Source organism: Lepus europaeus, chromosome 10 (assembly GCF_033115175.1).
Source record: "Lepus europaeus isolate LE1 chromosome 10, mLepTim1.pri, whole genome shotgun sequence".
Classification (NCBI taxonomy): Eukaryota; Metazoa; Chordata; class Mammalia; order Lagomorpha; family Leporidae; genus Lepus; species Lepus europaeus.
In genome coordinates, this window is record NC_084836.1 from 2,005,204 (window position 1) to 2,015,561 (window position 10,358).

Sequence of the window (10,358 nt, forward strand, 5' to 3'; positions counted from 1 at the left end):
CTGCGTGGCCTTGGAAAGGCTACAGATCGGCCTGTACCGAGGGCTTGAGGCCCCGCACGGTGCTGGTGAAACCAAGTGCTGTGCAAAGTGCTGAGCATGGAGCCCGGCGTGCAGAGCACCCATGCATGTGAGCCGTTAGGAGCCCGGTGTGCAGAGCACCCATGCATGTGAGCCGTTAGGATCCTGGCGTGCAGAGCACCCATGCATGTGAGCCGTTAGGAGCCCGGTGTGCAGAGCACCATGCATGTGAGCCTTTAGGATCCCGGTGTGCAGAGGCACCCGTGCATGTGAGCCGTTAGGATCCCGGCGTGCAGAGCACCCATGCATGTGAGCCTTTAGGATCCCGGTGTGCAGAGGCACCCATGCATGTGAGCCGTTAGGATCCCGGCATGCAGAGCACCCATGCATGTGAGCCGTTAGGAGCCCGGTGTGCAGAGGCACCCATGCATGTGAGCCGTTAGGATCCCGGCATGCAGAGCACCCGTGCATGTGAGCCGTTAGGATCCCGGCGTGCAGAGCACCCGTGCATGTGAGCCTTTAGGATGCTGGCATGCAGAGGCACCCATGCATGTGAGCCGTTAGGATCCCGGTGTGCAGAGCACCCATGCATGTGAGCCGTTAGGAGCCTGGTGTGCAGAGGCACCCATGCATGTGAGCCGTTAGGAGCCCGGCGTGCAGAGGCACCCATGCATGTGAGCCGTTAGGAGCCCGGCGTGCAGAGCACCCGTGCATGTGAGCCATTAGGAGCCCGGCGTGCAGAGCACCCGTGCATGTGAGCAGTTAGGATCCCGGCGTGCAGAGCACCCATGCATGTGAGCCGTTAGGATCCCGGCGTGCAGAGCACCCGTGCATGTGAGCCGTTAGGATCCCGGCGTGCAGAGCACCCGTGCATGTGAGCCGTTAGGATCCCGGCGTGCAGAGCACCCGTGCATGTGAGCAGTTAGGATCCCGGCGTGCAGAGCACCCAGGCATGTGAGCCGTTAGGAGCCCGGCGTGCAGAGCACCCATGCATGTGAGCCGTTAGGATCCCGGCGTGCAGAGCACCCGTGCATGTGAGCAGTTAGGATCCCGGCGTGCAGAGCACCCATGCATGTGAGCCGTTAGGAGCCCGGCGTGCAGAGCACCCATGCATGTGAGCCGTTAGGATCCCGGCGTGCAGAGCACCCATGCATGTGAGCCTTTAGGATCCCGGCGTGCAGAGCACCCATGCATGTGAGCCGTTAGGATCCCGGCGTGCAGAGCACCCATGCATGTGAGCCGTTAGGATCCCGGCGTGCAGAGCACCCATGCATGTGAGCCGTTAGGAGCCCGGCGTGCAGAGCACCCATGCATGTGAGCCATTAGGAGCCCGGCATGCAGAGCACCCATGCATGTTAACCATTAGTGTTGGCCCCCTCCACATTCAGGCAGGTGGTGAGCGCCCCTCCACAGCGGGAGACCTGGCTCAGGTGTGCTGCAGCCAGTTTGCACCAGCTCATGACAGCCAGGTGAGTGCAGCTCTCCCCAACTCGGCCTTCTGTGGGCTCACCGCAAGAGCTTGAGACAGTGCGTGGTGGGAGCAGAGCTGTCCCTTGGTCCCCACAGGGCACTGGATCCAGGGCCCACTCACACCCCAACGCATCCCACAATCCAAGACCCTCATCAAACGGCACAGTCTGCACGAAGCCTGCACACATCCTCCTGCTACGTTCAGTCCCCTCCAGAGGACGAGCCATCCCTCACACAAGGTAACCACCGCGCAAACGGGTCTCACGCTGGATTATTTGGGGAAGAGGACCAAGGAGAGAACCTGTCCATTTGCAGTAAGCGATGTTCTCCAAACACTGCTGGCCTGCGGTTGGTCGAATGCACAGATACAGAGAAGGAGAAGCCACTGGGCAAGCTGTCACACGCTGCAGGTCGAGGCCTTTATCCCCACGCAGGGCTGTGAGGCCTACACCAGCACCCCCCGAAGCGGATGAATGGGAACAGTTTGAAGGACACCCATGGGTTGGCTAGGAGGGTGGGGGAGGGCTGTGGCCCAGACGGCGTGGGCTATCAGTGTCATCGCACGTCCTTCAAACCCAGCAGATGGCACACAGGGCAGGGGAAAGGCCAGAGACTGCAGAGGTGAGGCTCCTGTGGGCGGGGGCTTGCCAGGCTCAGAGGGCGGAGCCAGGACACAGGTGAGCTCCTCCCACTCTAGGACTGCGGCTCGCATCAAAGGGCCCAGGGGGCAGAATCCGAAGGGGGCAGTGACCCAGGGCCAGGGTGAGCTTTGGTCCTGGTGCTGCTGGTTTCGCGCAGGAACTACAAGAACCAACCAACCAGACGCCTGAAGCCCACGCGGGCCCACCCTGGTCAGCCCACCGGAGCACAGCTGTTCAGAAGGACAAGTCCGCGTTGACTTCTTGCTGGTTTGCACCAGCAACAGAGCTTGTGTCTTTGGTGTTTCATGTGTAACCGGTCGAAGCAGCCCTCCAAATTAAGGGAACAACTTTACAAACTCGAGTTCTATGCTTTCTTATTTTAGAAAAATTCATGGTCTGGCTGTGCCGCGCCTGCGGACCGATAGAAAAGTGTTTTTTTCTCTCCCATTTGCCAATGCGTAATGATTTCTCTTTCCTTCTACTTAGAACACGGCGATCATTTCGAATTAATTAAGCTTCCATTAAAATCTATTACTGTAACGTCCCAGGTACCGAATTGTGGTTTTGTTTCTGGGAGAACCAGCCTGCAAGAAGACACCATTCGGTCTTGTAAGTCAAGGATTTCACCACCTCCGGCGTGCAGCACAGGGAGTTGGCACACGGCAGGTACCAAATAAATGCCGGAGAAGGGACGGCTGGTCACCAGGCGGGACCATCGGTGCCACAAACAGAGCTCCGCCGTGGACGGCTCCCCACACCCACAGCCACTCTCCCCAGCCGCCCTCCGTGTACACCTAGTACCTCCTCCTTCCTGTGTCAATGAGAAAACCAAGACCCAGAAATGTGAGGCCACTCACCAAGGACCAACGGAAGCGCACTTGAACCTGAGTCTCGCCGGACGGGGGCGCCCGAGCGTGAAGCAGCTCCCAGGGCTCTGCAGAGGAAGCTGAAGGCACCGCCGACCGGGTCCGCTCGCTCTTCCCAGCCCTGCTCATTCTCTCTTTGGAGCAGAACAATTTAATTTTTGCCAAGGCCAATGAGCTCAATTCAAAACCAGAGTCATTTCTGTGTTTTAAAAACACCAAGTAGCGTAGGAAATTCGAACACTCAAGTTATTTAGAGGAAAAAAAACGCCACCATTTGCTGCCAAGGAGGCACCTGCTGTCCTTTGCAGTAAACCTGCTGTGGCCACACGGGGTGTGGGGGAGGGGTCCCCTGGGGCCGTGACGGGGCGGGGTGGGGGGAGCCACGCAGAGCCTGGCGTGTGGAGCACAGCAGAAAAAACTCCAGTCTGGAAGACGGGGCGTCTGCACACCAGGACGAGAACCTCCCAGGGCTGGGGCGTCCGGGTCGGGGCGCACCTGGGAGCCATGCAGCCAGGGCGGTGTGCCCAGCCAGTCCAGGGAGCCCTGCTTTGCCCACTTTCCAGTGTGTGGTCGTCCTGCTCTGGCCTCCGCCCCCGTCCTCCCCTCTGCAGGCGCGTGGCTGTCACGTGTCCCTCCAAATCCTCCCAGCACCTGTGCTGAGCGCCCTGCCAGCGGCCCTGTCTGGGGATGCTCAGATCCCACCAGCACTGGCCCTTCCTGGCCAGCCCTGCGGACCAAACACTCCACAAAGGACACCTTTGGAGCAAAGACAGGCAGAGTGACCGGGGCGGGGGGGGAGGCAGACGGATAGATCTTCCACCCATGGCGCTCTCGGTGGCCAGGGCTGGCCCCGGCTGAAGCCAGGCTCTCAAATTCCAGGGGCACAAGCCCTCGGGCCATTCTCCACGGCTTTCCCAGGCGCACCAGCAGGGAGCTGGATAGGAAACAGTGCAGCTGCAGGACATGAACCGGAGCTTCACGGGATGCCGGCATCGCTGGCCACGGCTTAGCCTGCGCGCTACAACGCGGCCCCACAGGCGACCTTCTAAGAGTGGCCTGGCCTGCTGCCCCCCTGCCATTAACACTCTCGCTGTGCATCAACGCTGTGTCCATGCCTCCTCCAGCTTGGACCTCACAGGTAACACCCACAGGAAACCACCCGAGGCTCTGGGTGACACAGAGCAGTGGTGCAGTGGAGGGGCTCCCCCAAAGTGCGACACCCTCGGCCGATGCCTGGCCCGCACCCATGGGACAGACCATCTTGGGTAAAACCCAGTGCCACCCTGATGGAACTGGAGTGAGCGCCGGCGGTTCCGAGCAGCGTGGAACTGGACCCAGGGACGACTGCTTGACTCCCTGGGACAGCACTTTAGCCTGAGGGTCAGGAGCTGCTGGAGGGTCACATGGGAGCAGAGGACACAGGACCTCAGACCAGGCAGGACACAACAGCCAATGGCGAGAAGAGCGGGGAGCACACGCGAGGGAGCCGTGGGGACGTCCAACCTCATCGCTGAGACGCCCGACCCACGACCAGGCTACTTCCCGTCACGCTGACACACTGTGTCAGTGCCTGCTTGTGTTCCTGGCTAGCAGATGCCGGAATCACACCGTGGGGGAGGCGGTGGAGAGCCTGGCACATCGCTGGGACTAAGCAAGTAGCACCCCGACCCCCCTCTCTCCCACCCCACCCCGGGATCAGACACTCTGCCCTGGGGATCTCTCCCCCCTGAGCTGGCTGCACTCCCCACCCCACCCCGGGATCAGACACTCTGCCCTGGGGATCTCTCCCCCCTGAGCTGGCTGCACTCCCCACCCCACCCCGGGATCAGACACTCTGCCCTGGGGATCTCTCCCCCTGAGCTGGCTGCACTCCCCACCCCACCCCACCCCACCCCCGGGATCAGACACTCTGCCCTGGGGATCTCTCCCCCTGAGCTGGCTGCACTCCCCACCCCACCCCGGGATCAGACACTCTGCCCTGGGGATCTCTCCCCCTGAGCTGGCTGCACTCCCCACCCCACCCCACCCCCACCGGGATCAGACACTCTGCCCTGGGGATCTCTCCCCCTGAGCTGGCTGCACTCCCCACCCCACCCCGGGATCAGACACTCTGCCCTGGGGATCTCTCCCCCCTGAGCTGGCTGCACTCCCCACCCCCCCACCCTGGGATCAGACACTCTGCCCTGGGGATCTCTCCCCCTGAGCTGGCTGTACTCCCCACCCCACCCAGGGATCCGACACTCTGCCCTGGGGATCTCTCCCCCCTGAGCTGGCTGCACTCCCCACCCCCGGGATCAGACACTCTGCCCTGGGGATCTCTTCCCTGAGCTGGCTACACTCCCCACCCCACCCCAGGGATCAGACACTCTGCCCTGGGGATCTCTTCCCCTGAGCTGGCTGCACTCCCCACCCCCCACCCCTGGATCAGACACTCTGCCCTGGGGATCTCTCCCCCTGAGCTGGACTACAGGGGCTCCAGACTCCCCAGGGCACTGCCCATGCCCTACCAGGGGTGACAGCACGAACTCCAGAGGGAGCAGGGCTCCCAGCCCCTGCAGAGCGTGCAGTCACCACGCAGAGCCTGCGGCAGCCAGCGAAGAGACGAGCACCAGGTGCAGGTCACCAGGTGCAGGTCCCCAGGCGCAGGTCCCCAGGCGCAGGTCCCCAGGCGCAGGTCCCCAGGTGAAGGTCCCCAGGCGCAGGTCCCCAGGCGCAGGTGCCCAGGCGCAGGTGCCCTGCAGGCGGCGCTCCTCCCACACCTGCGACCACCCAGGTTCCTGTCCACTCTGTAGCTCCTGCCCTCAGAACAGTCGGTGCTCTGGGCTCCAGCTGGAGACGGCAGGCCACTGCAGCCAAGGTCAGAGCCAGCCCCCCCCCCCCCGGCCGTGCTTGGGCTGGGGGTTGCCCAGCCCTCCAGAGCCACGGCCCATTAACCGGGATGAAACCCACAGAATTTATGGTCCTCGACTCCTGATGACATTATTTAAATTCCCTCTGATTTATCACTAACCCAATAAGCATTGTCATTTCTAAGTAATTACAGAAAATATTGTAATCTGAGTGTTATTACATCAGAGCACAACTCCGGCTGGAGTGGCTCTGCCTTCAGCCGGCTCGCTGACGTGGATCGATCCCCACTGATGGTATCATGAGTGTGAGTGCGGCGAGGGTTCTGAGGCCCCAGATGGTGGCCAGGCCGTAACCCTCGCGGGGCCGAGTTGCAGCTGCTGCCCCCTTGGTGGGCACAGCCCACGCTCCACCAGCAGGGATTCGGGACACCACCACCAACACCCCCCCCCCCGGGCCTCGGCCCCCGCCCCCTGCTGGAGAGGCACAAAGTCAGCTCCGCCCAGGCAGCCTTCCCACGCGCTGCACCCAGGCCAACGCGTCCCGCGCCCAGCACAGGGGCAGGAGCAGTGATGCCCAGGCAGCTGGGCCCACCCAGAGGGCTGACACCACTGTCTGAGTCCCAGCGGGGCCTGCGGCGCAGTCTTGCCCTGCGGCTCACTGATGAGCGGCTGTGCGGTCACCGGACCTGGGAGCCTCAGCCGCCCCTGCTGTGAGACATGGCACCGGACCCCTCGCAGCCGGCCGGGCAGGCACCGGACCCCTCGCAGCCGGCCGGGCAGGCACCAGACCCCCTCACAGCCGGCCGGGTGCAGGGTGCAAGGTGCTGCTGCAGACTGAACAGGCCAGGGACCAGGGAGACGCGCGCCCCACCCACCTCACCCACAAAGCAAACTCACACCTGTGGGCTGTGAAAAGCAAGCTTCGGCAGGGCATCCGTCTGCACAGGACAGGCGATCGGGAGGAGACGGACGACGGAGCAGCCCTGGGGGACGGCGGGAGCTCAGAACCGCGCGCTGCCGTGAACAAGCGAGAAAAGACAGAGAGGGAAGAAGCCAGGGAGGCCGACGGGAGGACGGGCAGGCCAGGGACAGCGGGAGAGCCAGGCGGCGAGAAGGCCCCCAGGGCTGGACAGGTGGGGGCACTGGGAAGCCCCTGGCCGCAGGGACGACCCAGAGGAGAGAAAACGGGCAGCGGGGAGAAGCCAAACGCTGCCCCCTCCCACCAGAATCAAAGATCAGAACACAAGACGGCTCCGGATGAAATGAGGTGCCTGGAACAACCCATCTGATCTCTGAGATGGTTACATTCAGGACGATTAAGAAAGAAACCGGGGGCTGGCGCTGTGCTGGGTGTGGTGCGGTGGGTCGGGCTGCTCCCTGCACGGCTGGCGTCCGGCTGCTCCACTTGCGATGCAGCTCCCTGCTATGGCCTGGGAAAGCAGTGGAAAGTGGCCCCAGGGCTTGGGCCCCGGCACCCACGTGCGAGACCTGGACGGAGTTCCAGGCTCTTGGCTTTGGCCTGGCCCAGCCCCAGCTGTTGCAACCTGTGGGGAGTGAACCACTGGATGGAAGGTCTCTTTTCTCTCTGTGTGTCAGTTTGTCTTTCAAATAAATAAAACACGTATTTTAAAAAGAGAGAGAGAATTACGAGGTGAACAGTATGCGTGTACTGTTAAAAAACACAAAAACCGATAGAGAAATAAAACAGAGAGAAAACAAAAATCAGAAAACCAGCAAATCCAAACACAGCCTTTGAGATACAAACGTGCTGAAAGAAGGCGTCCACGGTGAGCCATGGACGGGAGAGTTAGGGACTGGAGGGCGCATGGAGGAACCCACTGTGGCCACCACAGACACAAAGTAGTTCAGCTATGACGTGTGGACACGCTGCCTCTCACCAGCTCCGCGAGCACTCTCCACATTCTAACGTTCTGGAAATTGGAGTCCCATGTCCACCTGGAGCTGACACACAACCTGCTCATGGTCTAGACAGGAGGCGGCGTTCCAACACCTCTGAGCTCGTGCCACAAGTCACTGGGCGGCACCACGGACCCGGGACACTGGGCGGCACCACGGACCCGGGACACTGGGCAGTACCACAGACCCAGGACACTGGGCGGCACCACAGACCCGGGACACTGGGCGGCACCACAGACCCAGGACACTGGGCGGGACCACGGACCCGGGACACTGGGCGGCACCACAGACCCGGGACACTGGGCGGCACCACAGACCCGGGACACTGGGCGGCACCACGGACCCGGGACACTGGGCGGCACCACGGACCCGGGACACTGGGCAGTACCACAGACCCGGGACACTGGGCGGCACCCACGGACCCGGGACACTGGGCGGCACCACGGACCCGGGACACTGGCAGCACCACGGACCCGGGACACTGGGCAGTACCACGGACCCGGGACACTGGGCAGTACCACGGACCCGGGACACTGGCAGCACCACGGACCCGGGACACTGGGTGGCACCATGGACCCAGGACACTGGCAGCACCACGGACCCGGGACACTGGGCGGGCACCACGGACCCGGGACACTGGGCGGCACCACGGACCCGGGACACTGGCAGCACCACGGACCCGGGACACTGGGCAGTACCACGGACCCGAGACACTGGGCGGCACCATGGACCCGGGACACTGGGCAGCACCACGGACCCGGGACACTGGGTGGCACCACGGACCCGGGACACTGGGCAGTACCACGGACCCAGGACACTGGGTGGCACCACGGACCCGGGACACTGGGCAGCACCATGGATCCAGGAATTAAAAGTCGATGATGAAGACTGGAATTTGGGGGTGGACATTTAGCCTAGCGGTTACAGCACTGGTTAAGATGCCCCGGCCCCGTATCAGGGTAACTGGGTTCATATGCTGGCTGTGGCTCCCGGCTCCAGCCTCCTGGTGACGGCTCACACGACCGTGTCTCTGTCACCCTCCTGGGAGACCTGACTGAGCTCCTGGCTCCCAGCTTCGGTCCTCGCTGGGAGGTCCTGGACTGAGTCTGGAGTGACACGGCAGAGGGAATTCTGCTTCTCTCTCTCCTCCCCGAAACACATAAACAATACGACCTACGCTGGATTCAAACCCGAGCGAACACCGGCTTGAGTTCAAAGTCTCAGGAGCGTCTCCATCTTCCAGGAGCGTCTCCATCTTCCGGAGCATGGCCATCTTCCGGGAGAGTGGCCATCTTCCGGGAGAGTGGCCATCTTCCGGGAGCGTGGCCATCTTCCGGGAGAGTGGCCATCTTCCGGGAGCGTGGCCATCTTCTGGGAGAGTGGCCATCTTCCAGGACAGTGGCCATCCTCTGGGAGAGTGGCCATCTTCCAGGACAGTGGCCATCTTCCAGGAGCGTGGCCATCTTCCGGGAGAGTGGCCATCTTCCAGGAGAGTGGCCATCTTCCAGGACAGTGGCCATCTTCCGGGAGAGTGGCCATCTTCCGGGAGCGTGGCCATCTTCCGGAGAGTGGCCATCTTCCGGGAGCGTGGCCATCTTCTGGGAGAGTGGCCATCTTCCGGGAGCGTGGCCATCTTCTGGGAGAGTGGCCACCTTCCGGGACAGTGGCCATCTTCCGGGACAGTGGCCATCTTCCGAGACAGTGGCCATCTTCTGGGACAGTGGCCATCTTCCGGGAGTGTGACCATCTTCTGGGAGTGTGGCCATCTTCCGGGAGAGTGGCCATCTTCCGGGAGAGTGGCCATCTTCCGGGACAGTGGCCATCTTCCGGGAGAGTGGCCATCTTCCGGGACAGTGGCCATCTTCCGGGAGAGTGGCCATCTTCCGGGACAGTGGCCATCTTCCGGGAGCGTGGGCCAACAGTCCAGGAGGCCCTGTCTCTGTGCCAATCCCACAGGAGCAAGGAGAGCAGGACCCCCCGGGGGCTCCCAGGCGCCTGTTTTTCTCCAGAATTAGAGAAACAGGAATCCTGGGCTCGGACTTGGGCTCAGGACGAGGGTCCCTCATCCGACACGCTCAGGTCAGAGTGTGCGGACGTGGGAAGCTCTGGGGATGCTGTGACTTGTGCGCGTGGCTGAGATGCCGTGGGGATGGGTCCCACGGGAACGGGAAGCCCGCCTGTGTTTCAGGTGCACCTGTACACGCGCGCCTGGATGATTTCACACATTTTAAACTGTCCTGGGCCTGAAGCGGTCTCACGGCCCGGAGTGCTCCCTGTGGGCGGTCTGACTCGGAAGCATTTCTGACCTGGATTTTGGGGCACAGATGCCCGGCCTGCAGGAGCACAGGGAGCTGGACACAGAGCAGCCCAGGGGGTGGACTGCACGGCGCCAGCAGAGAGCACAGGCAGACGCTTGCCGAGGGTCCTGCAGACCCGCCCACAGAGACAGAAACCAGGAGAGCTGGGCGGCGCCATCAGACGGCTGGACAGCCACCATAGCTTCCTCTGAAGAGGGGAACCTCCACAGCTCTTCTCCAGGGACACGTGTCCACGCACGAGGGTCCCCTCCCAAACCAACACCCGTCGCGCTGGGCTCG